The sequence below is a fragment of the Triturus cristatus genome, chromosome 6 (genome assembly GCF_964204655.1).
Source record: "Triturus cristatus chromosome 6, aTriCri1.1, whole genome shotgun sequence".
In the NCBI taxonomy this organism is placed as follows: Eukaryota; Metazoa; Chordata; class Amphibia; order Caudata; family Salamandridae; genus Triturus; species Triturus cristatus.
The window spans coordinates 1,788,550,392-1,788,564,582 of NC_140589.1; the positions used below are offsets into that span (position 1 = coordinate 1,788,550,392).

General features: G+C 42.2%; 1 protein-coding gene across 2 annotated transcripts in view; it reads left to right on the forward strand.

Annotated features, from left to right (window-relative positions):
• The window catches only part of LOC146822006 (L-gulonolactone oxidase-like), a 761,975-nt gene that overhangs the window by 498,220 nt on the left and 249,564 nt on the right, over positions 1-14,191 (forward strand). The gene's annotated exons all lie outside the window — the stretch shown is intronic.

Genomic DNA, 14,191 nt, shown 5'->3' on the forward strand with positions numbered 1-14,191 from the left:
AAATGACTATAGCACTGGCCATTCAGAAGAATTCACAGCTCCTATTATGCGTCTGTCACAAAGTTCATCCAGATGTCTCCTTAAATCCTCCCTGACACTGAAGGAAACATCACGTACCTGATGGGCAACAGGAACCACATTGGCTTTTAAAATAATTTTATGCCCAAATCCTATTTTGTTGCTGAAAACAGAACTATATTTTCCAAAATCAACCTTCATTTCATTATTAAGATGTTGAATGAGCATGACAGGTGTTTGGTACCAGACTTTAAAACAATTCCCAACCTACGCTGGTCAACCCAACCCATAATATCTCTTCTGTTAACAGCAACATAGACCACAGGAAAAATATCTCTGCCAGCAAAAAGTTTTCAATTTCGTTGTCACCATAAAATACTCTTTAATGACAGGTTTTGTTAAAGATTTACCAAACCAAAACCATTTGATAGTGGACTCAGGAAGCATTGTGATCAGGGAACCTGAATTCACCATTATGGGTAAATGTATTACGCCAAAAAGCACACCACAAAAGGCTCCTTTCTTATTGACTAACACACAGTGGCTCTGCCTCCATGAGAACGGAGGAGCGTCGCCTCTCCGTTGGAGAGCAGGAAACAGGAAAAATAAAATGGTAATAAAACAGATTTATTACCGCATTATTTTTCCGTGCTGGTAGCAGCCAAGTCTGAGGGCGGGAAAGCAAAAGACACACAGATGATGGACAAAATGCAGAGCAAATCAAACATTCGCCCCCTGTCACTAGATCTGGGTTAAATCCATCGTTCTTTTGCTCACCAGGCCACCACAATTTAGACCCAGCCTTATGCAAATCAGTCTAGATCCTGTGCCTCAAGGTAACAGTACAGCCCAAACTGCCAAGCCAGATCCTCCCAGTGCCGGAAACAAGTGTCCTGGGACCGGTTTCGGGGCAACACCCCTCATCAGCCAGGCTAGCTTGAATCCAGTGACACAGTGAGCCCGGGACCCATGTCTGTGCATACCTGGCGCACTTAGGGCAAGTAAATAAAAGACACACAGATGATGGACGGAATGCAGAGCAAATCAAACATTCACCCTCCAGTCAATAGATGTGGGTTAAATTCATCGACTGAGGGCGGGGCAGAAACAGGAAAGAAGAGTGTGCATTTCAGTTTATTGTGCACATGTCATTTTGGCCGGCTGTCTTGCAATTGCCAGTCTGACATGTGCACATTAAACACTCCAACTCCAGTTGTTTTAGACAGCTGGGTGGAGATAACGCACAGGCCCCCAGCACTTCAAGGAGCGTTGAATCAGCACGCTCCAGCCAATCCTGGTGCTTCTTTCATGCTGCTTGAGCAGCATGAAAGCAACACCAGGATTGGGAGAGTGGAGCTGCTGGCTAGAGCTCCGGGAGCCAGTGGTTCCGAGATGAAGAGGATCATCGGGCATGAGGTAGCAGGTAAGTTAATCTTTTTTTTTTTAACTCAATGATAGGCACTGTGAGAAACACGCAGTGCCTTCAGTCTCAACTCCAGAGCTCTCAATCATGGCCTCTTATAAACATTGTTTACAACGGACCATGCTTGAGCGTTTTGACTGGTTTTTATTACTGCCCCTCAGTAGGTTAATATTCGCCCATTGCCCCACCTGTTCTAATTTCCGCAGGCCGCCAGTGCTAACACACTCTTATCACCATGCAAATTCACAGTTAAAATCACCTTTTCTTCCCTAGTAAGACTGTTTTGCTCCACTTCATTCTGAACAAAATTCATTGCAACCAAGCCACTGTTATTTAGACACACTCTCATAAAATGTCTAGTCTTTTTACACTTGTTGCTAAATTGTCCTAGATGTCCAGTAAACCCGCATCTAAAACAAGTTGTGGTACTGGAGGGTATTTTAATATTTTTAGAAGACCCATCCTGTACATTTTGAATAATGCTAACTGCTTTACATTAAGATTTAGCTGATTCACCAGAAATAACTCTCGCGGATTCTGCCGACTGGTCCATACCTTTAGCAATCCAAATAGTTTCTTGCAGGTAGGATCAGCACAGAAGATGCTTATGCACCTTTTTTGACACTCAATGTACTACAATTTCGTCACTTACGCATTGATCAACACAGCTGTCAATTTTTCAAGTCATTGCTAAAGTTATCAATGAAGCAACATCTTGACCAACATATTGGGCAATATTTTCACAAATAGATTGCTTTCGTGATTAAAAATTGAAACGTTCAAGGACAACACTTGGTTGATCAGAGAAATGTTTCTAAGTCTCCTCTGAGCTTCTACAAAACATTCCACATATTCTCTTCCTTCTCCAGTGGTTGTATTTCCAGTGAATGATCCTGCTCCTTAGTACTCACAGTTGAACATTAGTGCCAGCTCACGGGGTGGTGAGTAGTTCACAGCATCAATGGCAACCAAATAATTCTGGAAAACACAAACCCAATGTTTCCATTGCCGAATAGGTTTCTTTGGCTTTGGTAGAATTTTGGCGGCTGTTGAATATGACCACCACTTGTCATTTCATTAACCAAAGCATGTTATTAAGTTACCTTGCTCCAGTTCGCCACATATGTCCTACAAAAGTAGTTACCTCAAAGATATTTGGCGCAGGCAACACTCATGCAGAGATTTTATCAGAAAGAAAGAAAACACAACAGACGAGAAAACTTTGAACAATTACCCCAATACAATCCCCTCTGAATGGGAGTGGTGTTTCACACCAGTAACAGACATTTTAAGGCATGGGCAAAGTGGGCAGTTGCCCAGGGCTCCAACCTTCCAAGGGATCCCCGGGAAAGTGAACTTACTCTCCATTTCTCTGTTTAAATCTCTCTCCCTCTCTATCGCTACCTCTAACTCCCCCTAACTCTTGTCTTTATACCCAAAGTCATCGTAAGAATTTTTGCAGTCCCAGGTACGAGATATTTCAACTGTTTTGTTTGACCATACTACATATAATTTACTATTGTTTGGCATCATTTGGGCTCGGATTAGTAGCAAATGGTACTTACAGTTCAAAGATATTCTGTTCAGGAGGTTCAAAATTATTTCTTGCCTGGGGTCCTCAAAATCCTTTAGATGATATTGGCTAGTATACCTTACTAGTATAATAGTATATAGTAAACAAAAAATGCCTGCATCCACAGTTTACAGAAATTAGCTTCGGTATTTGAACTGCTACAATTACCAAAGATGGTCGCCAGGCATAAAATATGTCTTCATCTACATGTACATCATATTCTCATTCAAAATGGCTACATGTTATACATACACACGTCGGACAGTGCCTCAATGTGTCTGGTGGAATGCCTGATTAGTGCATCATATGGTTGATGCCTACCACAAAACTGCAGGCCAGTATCATTTGCACAGGTGCGGAGTAGTTAGCAATGTGCAGTTTAACTACGCTTCGACATTGTGGCACACCAACATTTCTGCTGCAGTACCACAGCATCCACCAAAATATGCAGGACAGCTCGAAGACGACGGGCTCCCTGGAATACAACGGTTCACTGATCTCGTCGCCAAGATGTTGCAAGCAGTATGGCCATATGCCGATAAACGACCAGCAGACTCCTAGTAAGTGAAGAAACAAGATATTAATGATGTAAAGACCATACAAATTTGAGAACATCTACCATTGTCCTGAATGTATTGCTCCTGCAGCACCAGAAGATCTAGAAAAGAAATGCAGGCGACAGCCTTGAGCGCGAGAATCAAGGATAAACACTGATTACCCCCTAATCTGCATCCCCCTGATCCCATTCCTAACTTGTGAGGCATTTCTGCCTCCAACAGATCCCTTCAGCTTGAGCTGTCTTATATCTCTATGATAGAAGTATAAAACCCCTGCCCCCGCCCATCCTCCCATATTTTTCTCTGTCCTCTCGGAACAGAGGTAAGCCACGCTGTGTTTGTTATGGCATTGACATTTATGCATTTATTATGCTTTTTTTATGCGTTATTCTTACCCTCGGATGGACGAATGGTCCCGGAAGGTTTTACTCTCTCTTGTTTGGCAGCGATGTTTCGCTGGAGTGAGATTTAGTTGCCAAGCAATGCTATATAAGTAGGAAGAATGCTGCTTTAGTGTGTTCATTAACTACTTGCCATTATGGAGGGGAGAAAACATATAAGCAAAGAGAATCATGTGGAGCTGCCTCCAGAGGATGACATGGAGGAGGTGCTCCAGATTTCTCGATCTGAGCTACAAGCTCTGATAAAGGATGCTGTGGATTCCACCATGGGGGAATCTTCTTCTTCAAAACGGCCAAAGCTAGATATGGCAGATGAAGACTTTGACTCTGGCCCTAAGGTCAAATACATTCAAGGTTCTCAATATCGGGATTGTACCAGGTGCCGAGAGGGTGTTTGGTCTTGGTGTATGTGTGAATACAGATCAACACCCCCCGCTAGGATCCATGGGGTAGGAACATTCTACAGCCAATAATCCATTTTTGTTTTCTTTCTGACTACGCTGAATGTCTAAAACCGTAAGTCTACGGTAATAAGTGTCACAGGAGAGGGTGCACCTTTAGCGTGTGCATACCCCCGTGACATTCCTGGTCCTGACAAAAGCCTCACTAATTGAGGCTGAAACATGTAGACCGGCCACAACCACGTATTCACTCAAGGATGTCACTGATCAATTTAACCAGTTAAAACATCCACTTTCGCCTTTTTTAATCTTGCCTTACTTTTCCAATATTAAAAATTGGTTAGGATAAGTAAAGGCAATTTAAAATATTCACGGTGTTATTGTTCACTCACTTTCACATTTCAAAAATACCTGCTCTGCTGTAATCAGGCGTCGTAGCACACCCGAGAGGCATTAGGCTCCTCGGGTGGGAATCCTATGATGAAGCATGTCACCAACTAGGTGGGTGAGTGAGGCTTCCCTTCCCTGGACAGAAGTTTTTTGGTTCAGAACTGGATCAGGTCATACAAAAGCACTGGAAGGAAATAAAGTGTTGCAACCTTTTCAATTGTCAATGGGCAGGAAATCTTTCATAGAAAGGAAACCGGCTCAGGCACCTCTTGACAAACGTCCCATTTGAGGCTGTGCCCAGTGTTGGGGAGCTACGCTGCCTAGTAAAAGCTGACAAAACTTTGAATCTGGCAATGAAAAGCCATCCAAATGACAATCAAAGGGGTGAAGCATGCCTTCGTCATTTTTTTCACCACTGGCAAGTATCAATTTTGGACGAATGGGTCCCACAGATGGTGAGTCAAGGCTTTCAGATTCCCTCCTTGGAGTCGGTTCCTTGCTACCCCATTGCCAAATGGCGAATTAAAAAGACAGGCCATTGTTCAAGGGCTTCAATCTCTTTTGTATAAAGCTATATACAAAAAAAGGGCGGCACCAGGAACAGTTGAAGATAACCACATTTAGTAAGAATGGGAAATTGTAATTCTTGAATGATGGTGCAGATTTTTTCGTCATAATATACTTTAAAGATAGCGCAGCCAACGTGTTTCACCTTACGAAGACTCCATCAGGGCTGCAAATACAAATAAACAAGTGTGTCAAAGATTTTTAAAATGTACATGCTTATAGTTAAATTGCTACTGCTTTGTAAAAACATATTAGGTGTACAAAACTTTACAAATGTAGTGTCCTATTTACACAAACCAACAAAACATGAATAGTGAGCAATAATTTCTCAATCTTTATCATTGAAAGAGTCAGAATGTTCAAAAAACTCTTACCATACCGACCCATGACATTATTTCTCTTAAACAAGACAAACTGCTCAAACCCGTGTGACTGTAACCTCCAATACTTAGAAACATCAGACAGAACAAAACCGTGAGTACAGAAGAAACAAAGAAACATAAAAGAATGGTTCAAAATATAACCACTTGCACACCCAACTCCAATTCAATAGTTTTGAAGCTAGAAATCTTTAACAAAAGATTTTTACCCATGAATTTATCCTGGATAGTTCCCCGTGCTATTATTCAGGCAGTATGTGCAAAGAAGAACAGAAAGATCAGATGTATAGTGTGGTCTCTTACCCAGATATTTGAACCACTAGGAAAGCGAGAAACCTCCATGTAAGAAAAAGGGCATAAAAATGTTCTAAAAGTCCCTACAATCAAAGTATATTTATTATTATTTTTATTTATTTTGAGAATTTGTAAAGCGCGGCTGTCACCATTGCAGGCATCCTGGCGCTGAAAGATCAGAGGAGACGGAAGTGAAAAAACACAGGGAGTGAGAGCTTACAGGCAGACTAACAGGGGAATAACCAAGTTTTAATCCTTCTTCTGAACGGGAGGAGTGCGTTGAGGTGCCTAATCTCGATAGGAAGAGTGTTCCATAGTCTGGCAGCTGCCACCTCGAAGGATCTACCTCCGGCTCAGTCTTTCCTGAATCTGGGTACGACTACCAGTTTGGCGTCAGAGGATCGAAGCTGTCTGGTTGGAGTGTACTAGGCAAATTTGGATTGTAAGGGGGCTGGGCCAGTGCCATGGAGAGCCCTAAAGACTATACAAAGGGCCTTAAATTGAATCCTCTGTCTTATAGTAAGCCAGTGCAGTTTTGCCAGGGCGGACGGTCCATGAGATCTTCTCGGAAGCCCCAGAGCCAGCTTAGCAGCTGCTGATTGGACCCTCTGGAGCCTGTCCAGCAGGAACTCAGAGGACCCAAGCAGGAGGGCATTACAATAGTCCAACCTGCTAAGGATGGTACATCTAACCACTTGGGCGCGGGCATGGGTAGGTAAGAGGGGCAGAACTTTCCTTAGGGAACGGAGGATGGCAAAACAACAAGCAGACGTTTTTTGAACATGCGTCTCCATGCTGAGCCTATGATCCAACATGACCCCTAGGTTACGAACTGATTCCACCGGCCGTACATTGGACCCTGATTCCGGGGGCCAAAAGTTGTTTGGAAACGGTCGGGGAATCCTAGTTCCGGCACTGAAGAGCACCTCCGTCTTCCCTGCGTTGAACTGAAGGGAGTTGTCCTTTAGCCACCGGGACATGTCACGCAGACAATTGTGTAGGACCTCCACAGAGGTTGAGTCCTCTCCTTCCAAGGAGAGGATCATCTGCGTGTCGTCGGCGTAGTTGATAATCCTGATGTTGAAGCTTTTGATGAGTAAAATCAAAGGTCTGAGGTATACATTAAAGAGTATTGGGCTGATTGCTGAGCCCTGAGGGACCCCATGCGTTACCAGGGAAAAGGCTGACTGGAAAGGTGGCATGGATACTGCCTGCTGCCTATCCTGCAAAAATGAATGAAACCATTGCAGCGCAGTGTCTCTCACTCCCGCCTCAAACAGCCGCCTCAGTAGGATCTTGTGATTCACCGTGTCAAAGGCGGCAGACATATCGAGCAGGATCAGGAACGCTGCCTGTCTTCTGTCTGCACGCCTTTGAAGCTCATCCATAGCGGTGATGAGGGCTGTTTCGGTACCATGGGCAGGCCGAAAACCAAATTGGTCCCCATCTAGTAATAGATGACGTTCCAGATGGTCGGAGAGAGTCTTGCTAACTAGACGCTCAACTACTTTGGCAGGGAAAGGCAGCAGGGAGATGGGCCTATCGTTTTTTGAACAATCAGGGTCTAGGGAGGGTTTTTTTAACAAAGGAGAGACTAACGCCCGTTTCCAATGAGCTGGGACGGTGCCAGTCACCAGGGATTGGTTACAAATTTGGTGGAGTGTGGGGAATAGTTCATCCTCAAATTCCTTCCAGATTTTGGGAGGCACCGGATCCATGGGAGACCCGGAGGCGATTCCTCTAGCTAACTTAGTGAAGGCCTCATAAGTAAGTGGTGGGAACTTGAGTAACGTTTCCTTCGTAGCTGTGGCAGGGCCAGCCAATCGGTCCACCGGAGAACCAGGTCTCAGGTCGGAGGGAGGGACGAGATCCAAAGGAGTGTCCATGTCTTTAAGGATGAGTTCAATTTTTTCCTTGAAAAATACAGCAAGGTTGTCACAAAGGTCTTGGGACGGGACGATCGCATTCTTGGAACACTCCGGATTGGTGACGCTATTTAGTATATTAAAAATACTCCTGGAATAGTTGGTGGTGTTGCAGATCAGAGAGGAATAGTATTCTGCTTTAGATTTTTTAATCAGATTCTTGTAGGCAAGGACCTTAGTTTTCCACACCTCTTTAAAGGTGTCATTATAGTCGCGTCTCTATATTATTAAAGTACTTTCTCAAACTCCTTTTCATGGTAAGTTGCCATAAAGCAAGAAATGTCTTTGTATTCCAAACTTACATGCTAATTGATATTGATATCTGCTGAAAGGTATTTTGTGTCTCATTCAGCAATCGCCACGTGAAACTCCTGATCAAAGCATGTGTGGCGTACATGCAAGTTATCTAATCATAACACCATCCAGTGGTTCTTAAGTGCACAAATTCCTCTGCATGAAAAAGAGAGGCAAACCATAAGCCAATTTATAATTAAAATGATGATAGAAAAGATGTAAAACAATAATATCACCCAGAAATCTTTTTGCGTCAAGTTCCTTTGAGGTCGTCAAATTTAGAGCGTGATGCACTAGATGCACCTAAGTACAAACTTTAGTCAAAATGACACCTTTTACAAAAAGTGGCCAGAGATTTACAATCCATTTGTTAAATCTTTAGGGTGTCAAAGGTATAATTAGCAAGTATCCAATTTCAAGACAAGGATAGGCCTACAACCAGCTTTATGAGCCGATCATATTGATGTTACATTGAGGGAAAATCGTTGTCCCACCCAAACCCATCATAATAGGAAGAAAGACTCTATTACCTAGGAGGTAGTATCCATTACTTGTTCCTTTGCGGCAATATTCACACGAGGAACAGCAGGAGGCACCTCAGAATTCTTGCAGTTCTGTACAGCTGAGCTCGTGCAAAAATAAAAGGGGGGTCATTGGGTTACAATGTGTATCATACTTTTATCATATGCAAAGATTTAGACCAGGTGTAGTCATACTGTACACTATTCTTTTTGTTTAGAAAAGGCCAAAAAAAAGAGTCCTGATGGTAGCCAGTACTACGTGTGAGTTAACACATAAGATTCACCCCTACAATAGAAGTTACGTTTCAAATATCAATGTTCTAGATGTTAAGCCCGTAGCACGCCAAACACTCAAAACAGTACCGAATTCCACAAAAATCAGATTTTTGATATTGAGCCTGTAAAATACGGAACACTTGTAACAGTACCTTGCACTCATGTCGATTGGAGTATAGGCACCACCCCACCACGAAACAGATTCCAAACTTCATAATATTAAACAAGTAACCCATGTGAACATTGCAATGGACTGATGCCTTATCCCGTACTCATATGTTAATCCTATATCACTTACCCGTCAAAGAGAATTTTTGTAAAGAATTCTCTCTAAACTGTTGTTAAATGGGGACTTAACTCGAAACCTAGAGTGTGCGCACCCCCCAGGGTCACAGAGACATACCCGTGTACAGTGCCACAAATTCTCATCCTGTCTCCGCAGTGTCGGGCGGTCGAATGGAGCGTGTGTGGCTTTGTGTTTTTAAAGCTAACAGTCCCGCCTTCTACATCATGGAGAGAATGTTGCTGCCCATGGGACTGACCCGGATACAGGAAGTATACATCCAGATTTATAGCAACCTGCCTGCCCCTCTCTTGGGCACTGGACCGCAAACTCCCAGAAGTGACGTTAGATGTTGTTATTGTCCTTTCCCGCAACTTAACACAAGTGTGGTGGTTAAGGGAAGTGACTTCTTGTGTTGCACCTTCCCTCTTGTGAGCACTAGAACGTGAGTTACTGGAAGTGTTGAAAAACGATGGATATGTCACAAATGAACGAGAGAAATGAACAAATGTGTGCAGTTACACAACATGTTCTTCTATATCAATCTTATAGGTTGAAAACCAATCAAGTCTAACGGCATCATGTTCTAGGTTCACACAACGTAAACACAACGATTAGCCCAGGTAATGGGGATCAAACAGTAGAAAATAAGTAGAATAAATAGAGTGTTTGGTAGATTTAGACAGACACATCCACAAAATGTGGAGTGGCTCAAATGGTACATGGGAATTAACAACTGTATGGCAAATGACATCAATGTACTAAGACACATCACCATTTATAAGCTAAACCAATTTACTAAGACATATTACTTTTTGTGAGTGACATATATCATCCCTTACATGTTGGTCCCCTTATATCAATACAATCACTCTACATGTAAGAGGGATAGACAGAAAACATCCCGAGGATGTTAAGTTGTGCAAAGTGGTTCATAGAGACAAGCATCAATGTCACAGTTAACAATGATATGATAAGACATGTTACTATTTATGAACTATATACACCATTTATTAATTGTTGATACACTTATTTCAATTCTTATTAGATTGCTATACAAATAAATGTGATGTTATAAAAGGTGGTGATTTTCTTTATCTGAATTTAGAACCCTTTGAACTGCTCTAAGTTTGAAGATCCATTTGGCTTCGCACTATCGCAGCCATAGTTCCCTGTCGCCTATTCTTGGATCAGGACGAACTGCTTCAATACCAGGGTAGTGGAAATTAGCTCTATTTGCCCCCAACAATCATGCAATACTAGTGAGTAAGTCAGATCTTGTTTTATACATGCTCTACGGTGTTCCTGAAGGCATGATCTCAGTTGTCGTGTTGTACTTCCTACATAGATTTTAGAACAGACACAGATAATAACATATACCACAAAGGTTGACTAACAATTCATAAATTGACGAATGTCAAAATTATGACAGCTGTTGTATTGAACCCCTTTTTCTTATTCAAGCCTAACTGACATTGCATTCCCCACATGTATAAAATCCAGTCGGGCGCCTTAACCAAGTTCCCTGGTCCTGTATACTAGGTACCGTGAGACTTGGACAGAGAAATTCCCTAATGGTTTTACTCCTTTTGTATGTTATGGAGGACTTGTCTTCAATCAACGTCCCCACTCCTGGGACTCCCTTCAGAATTTGCCAGTGTTTATGTAGGATTTTGAACACCTCATGATTGATTCTAGAGTATGTAGTGATAAAGGAAAGGCGTTCCCTTGTATTTCCCTTAGATTGAACCTTTAGCGTATAAGCTCTTGCTGTGTTTCATGCCCTATTCACTGCTTTCAAAAGATCTAGTCTCTTGTAACCCCTTCTCTCTAGTCTAGGTTCACCTAGGATGGTGCAAATTTGAAACCCATGGCATTACCCTGGAGTTGTGGAACCAGTCCTTGTTATACAGAAAGAAATTGTTGGTTAGGATCAAATCACTCATTTCCAATAGCATTTTATTAAGCTCCAAATAGTTGGCCCTTCTTGTGGACAAATAGTGGTCCAGAGCTGTGTGTCCAAAATCCTTTTTTATACAAGTATACAGAGATTCAACATCTAAGGTTACCAACCACATTGTATCTTCCCATATAAGATCTTCAAATTTATTTAGGATATCTGTTGTGTCTAGGAAAAATGAGGGGAGATTCACCACTTGAGGGAATCCTTATATTGTGACATGTGCTCAATTAAGGAGCCAATCCCCGATATAATAAGGCATGCAGGGCGAAGTTGATCTTTTTTTATGTTCTTTGGGCATAAGGTACAAACAAGGGAATCTTGGGTGGGTGATTTAAAAACAAAATCAAATTTGGAATCAGATAGTAACCCAACCTCCCTCCAGTGTGTTAACTTCTCATTTATTCTAGGTGTGGCATTTGTTTATGGGTTCCCATGTACCCTCTTGTAGCACGCAGGATTATCTAGTTGTCTGTATACTTCTCTCTCATAATCACATTGATTCATTAAAACAACATTTCCTCCTTTGTCTGCCTCACGTAAAATCACTGATGAGTCATTTCTAAAGCCAAAAAAGAGCAGGCCTTTCTTCTTTTGATAGATTATCTGGATGAAACTTGTCACAATTCGTATTCAGTTTGTCCTCTAGATGGAAAAGATCCTCTGTGACTTGTTTTCAGAATACATCTATACTGTGCAAGTGTATACCCTGTGGTGTAAACTTGCTTCCTCTATGGAGTCCACTCTCGATTGTTTAGTCTTGTATATCAAGATCGTTTGCCAATCCATCTATTGGTACCGCTTCATCATCATTGATTGATAATAACACAGAGATGTCTTTCTGCTGCCTAACAGATAAGTCTGATAAAGTAGGTCTACTCTCAGGCTGTGTCTTGTGAAAATCATTAGGGTGACAATGACATTTTAATATGGCCTTACGCACAAAATTAAAAACATCAATATGAAGTTCAGAAAAAATGCCATGATTTGCAGGCCAAAGCCCGAGCCCTTTATTTAGAACAGGCAATTCAAAATCATTCAAAGTACGGTCAGACAAGTTAATAACCAAATCCTCCTTTGTCCTCATGGTTTTATCAAGACTCACCCCGTTTGCCAACCATGTTCGTTTAGTCTCTTCCTTTGGCTTCTGGTCAGCACTCCTTCTTTTCTTTTGTTTCTTTCTCCATCCACCCCTTCTTGTCTTATGTTGAGCCTTTGTTGTTTGTTGCCTATTTTATACCTCAAAAAAACATCTAAAAAAGTCAAGGATGTGTTATGTTGAGCACCCTCCAATTTCCTCTCACTGTGGCCTGCATCCTCAGTCGAGGAAACATCCGAGCTGCTAATAATACTTGATAGGCTTCCAAGGCTAGTTGTTTGTTTGCTAACTCTTTTAGGAATGGTGATATTATCAAATTACCGGGCAAAAGTATAGATCCTCGCATTAGCATAATCTCTATTGTCTCTAGTGATTTTGTTTAGTTTCCTCCGTTTAACTACCTTCTGGTGGTTTTGGATCTGTTCTCTTAGGATTGTGTAGTTTTTTTGTACCTTCTTTTAGGTCAAGACCCTTGATTTCTTCATCCAGTGCTTTGATGTCCGTTCTAAGTTTAAGAGATTTTCTTTCTGTTTGTTGGATCAAGATTTTCAGCATTGTACAGGAAGAATTTTGTAGCTTGTCTTCCCATTCTTGTAAAAGTTTGGGTTCCTTTTGGACAAAGGGCAATAGATCCAGTGCTTCCTTTTCAAATCGAAACAGAGTTTTATTCCCTTTTGTTTTTGGCTCCCAAACATGATGGTCGGCTTCTGTCAGTTCTCGACCTCAAGACTCTAAACAAGGAACTGGTGGTTGAACATTTCAAGATGGTTTCGGTCCAGTCTGTTTTTCCTTTGTTGGCTGTAAAGGACTACCTGGTCACATTAGTTCTTCAAGAAGCATACTTAAATGTCTCCATCCGTCCAGAAAGTCAGAAGAGTCTCCGGTGTGCTGTTGGTGGGCAGCACTTTTAGTTCCAGGTCTTGCCCTTTGGTCTGGCAACATCTCCAAGGGTCTTTACCAAGGTATTGGCCCTAGTGGTGGCACTTTTTCACTTTCAACGGATTTCTATTTTTCCATACCGTGATGACTGTTTTTTTTTTAAGGTTCTGGAAAACGTCAAGCTGGTGCTTCGAACATCCAGGAGATTCATCTACCTCCAGGTACTCCATGCCACAGCCACAGCTGTTTCCAGATTAGGCACTCCTTTCCTTCTGCCTCAGATGCTTTAGGTAGTTCCAAACCTAAAAGTACCACACACACACACACACACACACATACAGAGGCACACACACACATGCATACACACACACTTACACACAAACATACAGATGCACAAAGGCAGGGGTGCACACGCAGAGCTGTACACACACACCTATACATTCTCATGCACATACAATCAACAGTCAGATGTGAGCCACTAGCAACTTTGGAGTACTTCATGCAGGCACCCAAACCTCTGCCCTAGTCACACATAGCATGCCACCAGTGACCTATATCCATATACTCATGCTCATGACAAAAAATACCCCATATCAATGTGTGTTGATCCAATTAGTGCTCGCACTGGTACGTGTCACACTAGCAACAACAATCAAGAATGAGGAATGGTTTTGCTCTAAAGGCAAAGGGACAGGTGCAAAAACCTGTGTTCTTATTCTCAATCCTCCACATTTTTAGGCGTGTCTTGGCAGCACAGCTGTCTTTCGACATACTGTTACCAATTATTTACAATATACACTGTGTGGGCTTTGGCTCCACCCAACGGAGTATTGCTTGCAACACATGCTATTGTTTGTTGGGGTTATTATTTTCCCTCCAGTGGAGCCTTTGGACTGCTGTGCCTGAGGGACTATTTTGCATTTCAAAAGTACACTGAGTAGTCACATATT